General features: G+C 37.1%; 1 non-coding gene across 1 annotated transcript; it reads right to left on the reverse strand.

Annotated features, from left to right (window-relative positions):
* Nucleotides 1-6081: 6081 nt before the first annotated feature.
* Nucleotides 6082-6164, reverse strand: TRNAL-CAG (transfer RNA leucine (anticodon CAG)). Its single transcript has one exon. It is a non-coding gene; the product is annotated as a tRNA-Leu (tRNA).
* Between the last annotated feature and the right edge of the window lie 3194 nt (nucleotides 6165-9358).

Genomic DNA, 9358 nt, shown 5'->3' on the forward strand with positions numbered 1-9358 from the left:
AGCCAGGGAAGCTTGGACTTTGCTGTATTTCTTACTGGAATAATACTCCTTTCCATTTCCTGACTTTGCATGTTACGTTGTGGTGTAAAATGGTTCAGCATGGGATCCCATTTTCTCTGATTTATGTTTGCTGCAGAAGTGCTTACTGCAGCAGAAGTGTGTGTATAGTGAGAATATGGCCCTGTTTCAGGCATTTTAATTTGAGGCCACACAGAGTCTAGAATCAGGGTAATCGATTTCCTCATGCTAGATTTTCTCCATTCAGTCTGGATGGAGAAAATAATCTGGATTTTATAAAAATTTATTCTTTGTCTGTCTCCAAAGAGACACTTTTCAGTACAGTAGACAGAAAACCAAGTTTATGTAGACAAGCTATTACACAAAAAGGATGGAATGAAGGGAAAGAAATTGTCTTTGACAAATTAATTAATATGGACTAACTAATTGTTAATAAAATGTGCTTTAATGAGAGCGTAGGCATTTTCTGTCTGGGAGTGTCACTTAAAGAAATGTAAATTGTAGTTAAATAAACCTTTTATGAACAATTAACAATTACATTTTCTGTTTCCCTGAGCAGAATAATGTGTACCTGCAATATTCATGTGATGGGACCAAGCATAGGCCATGTTTCAGATATTCATCCATCCCTCTTAGAACTATCAATTACGATCTGACTGTAACCATATTGGCACTTTGAATCTGAAAGCTGGTATGGCCATTATGCCTTTGAAAGGAGCTGGGACTAATAAGAAAGTGCTGCAAATTAATTCAAAGGCATTGTTAGGTTGTATACATGACTAAACACAAAGCACTCAGAATGACATTGCTGCTTATCTTTTACCAAGATTGTTTCCCTCGACCTCTTCAAAACAGAGTAATAATATAAGTTTGAAAAAATTAGCTTTTATCCTTCCCTTCTCTTTAAATTTTTTACATAACATGGTGTATACATTCCTTTTAATAAATTGTGTTGCTTTTTTATCTCACCAAGAGCTTTGAGGTCATGATTTTAAATGTGGTTTAGTAGCATGCAGGTAGAAATTTACACTTACTTTTTTTACTTATCTGCATCAAGAACAATATATTTAAGACTCACAAAGGAAACTGAAAATGTTGAAGTATGTTAATCTGATTTTTCTAAATAAACCCACCCCTTCAGCACCCTTGAAAAGTATCAGTTTAAATATGCTAGAAGTATAAAAGGGCTTGGGATTTATTAAATTAATACACTTTTATGTATTTTTATTGTGATTATGGCCATTATTTACAGAGGTTTGAAATTAATTCATTCATTTCCTGTGGTGTTTTAGACTAAGCAATTCCATGCAGAATTCGCTTAATAACTATTTAGGGAAATCCAGGGATGTGTATAGGAGTAGTAGAAGGTATCCCTGCCAGCATGGCTCTACAAGGTCTTATTCTTTTTAAATAGAGTCTATGTGAAAGAAACAAAGGCATAGGAGCTCTGATGGAGACAGAATCTCTGCAGAAAGCCAGTGACCTCTGTCACCATGAACCAAGCTGTATTTGCTGTAAGAAAATGAATACTCCAACCTCTCAGAAGTCACTTAAAGTATTTGTTCTCCTAAGCTTAATATGACTGGGGACTGGAGCTTTTATAGGCAGCAAGCCATCAAACTGTACAATATTGCTGAGAACTTCCAGCCTTGAAAAATTAATACTCTGGAAATAGAAAATTCACCAAAACTTCCAACTAGCTCACCCCTATCAATCATTATTATCTTTTCTCTTAAGGTGAAGTATATGAGTTATCAGGTTTTGATATGAAAACCAAGTTGAAGATATACTTGCCAACTGAAACAAAGACTTACACATTTCCCTAAAACATTCTTTCTCTATCCTTATTTGTTCCTGTATTCTTCCCCAGTGCTTTCCTACATTGTCAGCAACTTTTGAGCTGCTGGTGTTTCAGAAGCAAGTTACCACAGTAATAAGTAAAGAAACTCCAGTGATGTACTTCATTGTTTAAACATTGGAAGACTGCTTTAATCTTTTTTTCCTTTCAAGCTGAGTATCAGTCATCACCCGTAGGTTCATTTCAGGACACATATGCAGCTCATGTTCTCTGTTGTGCAAGTGTGGTTGTGTCATTTACTCTAGACTTTATGCCTCCAATCTTGTTCAACTTATCAAGACATCATTTTTCACCTATTAAAATGCCTTACAAAGTGGTAGGCATATTCCAACAATTTTATTTATTTATACTGAACTTATAAAACACCTGTTTTCTGGATGTTTTTGTTATTTGTTCTACTCTTTCAGTTTTTTATTATCAGACTAACATGCTCTTTATGTGATTCAGATCATAGTTAGATTGACAAGCCTGGAAAAGGCTGTTGTTCATTTTACTTGTTTTAAATTTCAAAACAAGGTAATCTTACAAATTTCTAAAGAACATTTGAAGCCAACATAAGTTTCTTAGATAGTTAAGCATTTTTAAAGCTCCTAAATGCAAATTCTTTGTGTCTACTATCTAAAATTGTCCAGTGTTTTCTGTTTCAGCTTATCATAATATTTGATTAGTATTATTATCATCAGAGGTGAGGAATTAATTGTCTATATTGCATCAAATAACAACTAGAAATATTAAGCAAATACTTCTGCTTAATCTGGGTCACTATTAGCAATTCTACTATACTCCTAATAACAGGATAAAAGCATAGTAATAAACCTTCCCTCTATTGGTTCTTGTTCTATTAGATAATGGAAATCTCTGTTATCAGGTTTTTCTTTAGAAGGTTTTTTTGTAATTAAGCCATTACTCAAGAGTTTTAAGGTACATGAGGGATCTCTTTAAAGGTTTGAGCACACAATCCCAGTGTAGTAGCTTTTATAATGCTTTTATCCTGCAATCGGGCTGCAGGAGTCATGCTTGCCCATGCTTCTCTCACCCAGGAAAACACTGAGGTGTGGTGTAGCCTAATCCTTCTTCTATCACCTTTTGCATGGAGTAGAAATTAATTACTATTGCTGATCTCATCTGAAGTAACTGATTTTGAACCCCCTCAGTCTCCTTTAGGTCTCTTCCTCCATATTAATCCTCGACAGATATTTCAGCTGGAGCAAGACAACCCTGTTGAAATCCTGGGCTGAAGGTCATACAGCTATAGGAAAGCATGAGGCAAAATAGAGGAATGAATGTGTACGTAAGGTAAAATATCGATACTTCAGGAAGTAGCTGGAGAGAAGAGCCAGGCAAACTGAATGATTCCTCTTTGAGAAAGAGGAATCACAGACAGCATGTTTCCCTGCAGTAAGAGAAATAATACAGAAAAATAATGCTAAAAGAAATAAGAGGTGATGACAAAAAGAAGAAAACCTGGTACTTCATAAAACAACTTCCAGCCTCTCCAGTTGTGTTGAAATAATTTAATATGAACATTGATTGTTTTGAATTTCAAATAGGGCTGCACAAGACTTCAAGGATAATCAATGTATATATTGCAAGTGGCATCACAGATCAGTTGAAAGTATCGAAGAACATATGATTAAACTTGGCTTTCTACTTCCTGGCTTCAAATTTCCCTAAAGTAGTGAAACTTTGAAGTCCAAATTACAGAGTATGCCAAGCTTCTTGAATTTTTGATCTATGAAATGTTACTTTAAAAACACCAGGGAAAAAAAAAAAAAAAAAAAAAGAGAAAACCAACAAAAAAAAAAAATCCAAGGGATATCCCCAAACTTAAGAAAATATTTTCTTTATAAAGATTTAAAGATTTTGGCTGAGTTGGCAGAGCTGGCATTTCTATTGCATCTTAACTGTAAGTTACATTAACATCACTAAGACCAGCAGAAGCAATAGGTGAGCATCAGCTACTGCCAAACTGCTTGCAGTTAAGCTCATTTTGAGTCATGAAAATTGTCAAATTAAGTGTGCAGTAATTACTTTTCTTGAACAATTAATTCCACAAGGGAATGCATGAAAATGTAAAGGAGAAAAGTAGCCCTGAATTTTTTATTGATGTGATTTGAACAGGTTTGTTTAAATCTTCTTTAGATACTTCTAGATCAGTTAGGCATCATGCAAGATGCCTGAATCCATGGAAAGGATGTGCTACAGACAATCCTGTTACTTGGGTTGTGAGTTATATGACACCATCCCCTATCATGGATGGACATCATTCCATCATTCTTTGAATGGAAATCTTGTGTTTGACAATAAATTACAGCCCAGCCTGTGTGCCTGGGCTGTCTCATCACATCAAAGTTCCTGCTTGCCTCCTCCTTCCTCCCAAGCTCTGCACAAGTAAGAAGACCAGGTCTCTCAATTACCATGCATTTCTAGGCCATAGAAATCAAACTCAAAAAAACCCATCTGTGATGTAGGCAGGAGTATTGCAAAGAGCTTGTTCTAATGTAGCTTGATTTACATTTCAGCCTCAGCTACAGAAATTATCCCGGCACGAGGTAAAGACACACTTGAAGATCCATAAGCAAGACTGCTGGTTTCAGCCATCTGGACCAGATTTTTACCCTCTTCTGTTTTGAGATGCTAATGGATAATAGCATCGTATATAAATCAGGTGGTGCCTGTTATTTTGGTGGTGGGATACCATGGAATAGCTAGACCAGCCAAATGATAGTGAACTGTGTGCTACATATGCAGGAGATGTGGGTTAAGTGCCATGAAGTATGGTGTCCCAGTCTGGGTTGTAATTGGAAACTCTGGGGACATGAGACAGAATTAAAGGCCAGGGGAGGAGGGATCCTTCCAAGTTGGGAGTTATTCCAGGAATAGCATTCAGGAGCCTGAGGAGCATTGAGAGGGAGCGATTGTGCCAGATTGAAGAAAAGCCCATAGGGCACCTTGTAGTGTTGTCATTACTATAGTGCATGGCAATTTCATCTCTGAAAACCTGCCCAAGTTACATTCCTCTTTGTCTGCAGGATCTGAGTGATACCCAACTTTTCTTCATCTATATTGCTACAGCTTTATCAGAAAGTCATTTTGCATGAAAAATGTACAAAATTTTAATTATTCAGTCTTCTTCCATCAGGCTGAGGAAGAAATTAAATGTCTACGATTTATTCTGTATAGCATAATCATGACTTCAGGTTTATTAATCTCTATGAAATTGTAATAGGAAGTGGTACAAACTTCTATAATCTTTCTGCACAGTCTTATAGCCCATAAAATGCCTCATTATAATAATGTGTAAAAGTTCTAAGATTTCCTATATTGTTATATTTCTCTATTTATATTTCTTTATTCACAGACATAAAGGATCATAGAATCATAGAATGGTTTGGGTTGGAAGAAGAGCTTTAAAATCATCTTGTCCCATTTCCCCTGCAATGAACAGGGAAATCTTTAATTAAATCAGGTTGCACAGAATCCATCCAACCTGGCCTTTAACACCTCAAGGTATAGGGCATCCCCACCTTCCCTGTTAACCCTGTTCGCTGCCTCACCATACCCACAGGAAAGAAATTCTTGTCCCATCACTACATATCCTTGTAAATAGTCTTGCTCTATCTTTCCTATAAGGGTTCTCCAGGTACTGGGATGAGACAATTCCATCATCTGAAATCCTTCTCTTTTCTGAGCTGAATAATCTCAATTTTCTCAGCCTTTTCTCATTGAGGAGGTTCTTCATCCCTCTGTTCAACTTGGTGGTCCTCCTCTGGACTCAGTCCAGTAGGGTGATGACCTTCCTTAGCGGGGACCCCAGGGCTGATGCAGTACTGCAGGTGGGGTCTCACCAGAGTGGAGTAGAGGGGCAGAATCCCCTCCCTTATCCTGTAGCCAGGCTGCTTTGGATGCTGCCCAGGATAGGTTTGGCCTTCTGGGCTGTGAGTGCACAGCATTGCTGGGTCATGTGGACCTCTCATCCACCAACGCCCCCAAACCCTTCTTATCAGAATTGCCCTGGATTTGTTCATCCCTCAGCCCATCTTGATACTGGGGGTTGTTTGACCCAGCTGCAGCACCAGCACCGGTCTTGTTAAACCCCATGAGATTCCCATGGCCCCATTTCCTGAGCTTGTCCAGGTCCTTCTGGATGGTGCCCTGCCCTTCAGGTGTGCCAGCTGCACCATTCAGCAGTATCATAAAGAATCTGTCAGAAGTGGGATTTGAACCCACGCCTCCAGGGGAGACTGCGACCTGAACGCAGCGCCTTAGACCGCTCGGCCATCCTGACCTGCCTGGAGAAATGGAAAATTCTGTTGGAAGCCTCTATCATCATTTATAATGACATATGAAAGTAAGTTTGGATTATGAGCCACTGATATACCAAAAATATTTCTGCAAACAGTAAGAGGAGGCTGTAAATAGTGCTTTTGTTTTCTTTATTTTTTTGTGTGTGTTTTTGTTTTTTTTTTAAATAAAATTTCCGTCCCTAGTATTATTTGAAATTCCTTACAGAACAGTTGAATCTCCTATTATTAAGATTAGATTTGCAGACATGTTAAATCAACATTTGTAAGAATGAACTAACATTAAAGAGGAGGAAAAAAAATATCTCCAGGAATGCATGCCAACATAGCAGCTTTTAAGATATGGAATAAATTTTTTTTCTTTATAATAGTACTTACTGCTTGCTAGGTGTATAAAAATACACCAAAATATTCTATGAGCTGGATTGTTCTGATGACATGAGCAGATGAAAAGTTGAATAAAATGCTAAGCAGACATGATGTACTTTTTCTCCAGCTTCTCCAAGTTAAATTATTCATTAATTTGTTGTCTGGGTGAGATTCTTGCCATTAGTATGACAAATAAGGAAAAATTTGCATTATTGTGCTCTCATACTAAGTCTGACCTTCATTATTTGCTTTCAAGTAAGTGAGTGAAGTCACTGGTCAGATTTATGAAGAACCAGGCAGGTACATTTGCCCCCCTGCTGCTGATACAACTGTAGTTACTAACTTCAAACAAACTGACTGTGTGTTGAGTTGGACTGTCAGAAGCTGCAAAAGCTGAAATTTTTCTAATTTTCAACATCCGACTATACCATTCCTGGCACCACTTTATTCCAATGTTGACATAGCTTCCTTGCTGAATTTAGCTTGTCCAACGCAAAAGAAATAAAATCCTCCTCAGAGACCAAGACAGTGTTTTTGTCTCTCCTGTTTTGCTCATTGGTCCTCAGACAAGATGTACAGTGCCAGAAGAGATTCTGCCCCAATCTCGCGTGGGGATGTGGAAAATGATGGTTCTTTCCCAGCTCGTGTAGCCAGCACTGAACACAGCCATGGTCCTGAAGCCTGTCATAGACCAAACACAGAGGTGGGGCGTAAGCAATAATTTATTCCCTGGTGCGTTTTGGGGAAAAAAAATGTATCTGGAGAGAGGGGATGTGCTTTGATGCCTGGAAGAAACCCCAACAGCAAGTTTGTCTATAAATACACTGATAGGGTTAGTGGAAGAGCTGGTGTACTCAACTTCAGTCCCAGGGCTGTCTCTTAGTTTAAGAAAAAAACCCCAAGACTATGTGGTCTGTTAAAAAAACCTGCAAAATAGATGTTATAGAAAATTCACCAGTGTTTCAATCAAGTGCTTTTGTTATAGATTTACTCATTTGAAGGGTGGCTTTTCCCTGCCAGAGGCAATCAACTTGTGTCTAAGAGGAAGCTATTGCCTAGACTAAAGGATACATCCCAACTTCAAATATTATTCCCAAGGAAAGACATCTGTGGATGCTTTCTTTTAGGTGTGTAGTGCTAACAGTGGATTGAAAATTTACGGTTTGTCAAGTATGATAAGCAAGATGAAGCAGGCACTTTTAACGTAAAGATTAAGTGTTAAATCATCATTGTATGAGTCGTTACAGAGAGTCAAGTGCTATTCTGAACAGAGATACTTTCCTGAACTGGAGTCTACAATTTTATTTTTTTTTTTACTTCAAATACATATTTAAATGAAAAATGGTAGATGTGAGTTTTCTTTAACCTAAGGCCTTGTGCTGCAGTCCTCATAGTTTTCCAGCTGTAGCTGAAAATCTCTGGGAGATTGCTCACTAACAGCCTAGCTTGATTCTGCAGTTCTTGGGATAGATTTGGAAACTGATAAACAAAATTCCTGACCTATCTCAGGGAATCAGAATAAACAGTCAAAACTGAACCTTTGGTGGGTCTCAAATCTGACTGTGTAAATACTTGAAGTACACCTTAATATATATTAATTATTAATGTTTTCTTTGCTGCAGGGTAGTACCTTGTTTAGACAGTAATTTTTATTCCATCTGTGTTTTTTCTTGTTCAGCTTAAAGGAAGCCTATTACAGCTAAGCTAAGAAGTACACTCTATAAAAGTAACAGAGGAATATTTATATTGAAACAATGGGATTTTACATTGTTAAGAATTTCAAAGAATAAAACATTAACTCACAAATGCATTAAAAAAGCAGTGCATACACAACATGTAGAGATGTGAATGCATAATTAGTGCTAGAGGTACATGCTAAAATACAGGCAAAGGTCAGAATAAACCATAAACAAATAAAAACCTATGCCTAAAGCTTAAGAAATTAATGTAATTTATGTTTCAATGTCTTCCATACTGATGTCAAAGCTTTATTATGAATTTATATATTTATATATGACAAGTTGTCTGTGGGCTTTCACACACTGAGTTCTTTTCCTGGTTATCACCAGGATATTGAGTGGAATCAGGCTTTGTCAGGAAGCTGATGTTCCATATCTCAACATTGTAAGAAATTTTGCCTTAGCCTCAACTATTCAGGAACTGAAATTATATTTTATTCTGGACTGTTTTTCAGACTGAAAGAAACCCTGTTGTGGGAGTCTCACATTGAGTGCACAAAAGGGAAAAGAGAATTTCTCATCAAGCTCCCAAATCTCTGAGAGGCAAATTAAAAGTCAAGAAAGAACCTACAGACAGAACTTACAACAATAAGAGAAAATGCAAACCTTGAACTGGAAAAACACTTCCTAATTTTTCCATCAAATATTAATTTTAAACCTTTTGTTTTCATCCCTCTTTCATCAGGTAAAAAAATTAAGATTAGGAAACCAAATTAAAAAGTAATAAAATAGGCAACACCTCCACTGTAGTACTGCTTCCCAGAAATTAGAATAAAATTTAATCAGCATCAGTTTCCATGCCCATTTCTCTGACCTGTTTAACACATTAATATGTCAGTGATAACTAGAATGCATGTGTAGGCCACTCTAGAAAGAGAATAATGAAATATTTTATGCATTCACACCACTTGGAGAATTGTTTACCTACACTAAATAAAACCATCTAGATTCAATATTAATTGATTGTCATTTTCTCCCTCATAGGGAACCCATTGCATTTTTCATGAGTTTATCTCAGGTTGCCAAGGTGACATCCACTTTTTCACCTCAACAACCCCCACTTGATTACC

The sequence above is a fragment of the Taeniopygia guttata genome, chromosome 2 (genome assembly GCF_048771995.1).
Source record: "Taeniopygia guttata chromosome 2, bTaeGut7.mat, whole genome shotgun sequence".
Classification (NCBI taxonomy): Eukaryota; Metazoa; Chordata; class Aves; order Passeriformes; family Estrildidae; genus Taeniopygia; species Taeniopygia guttata.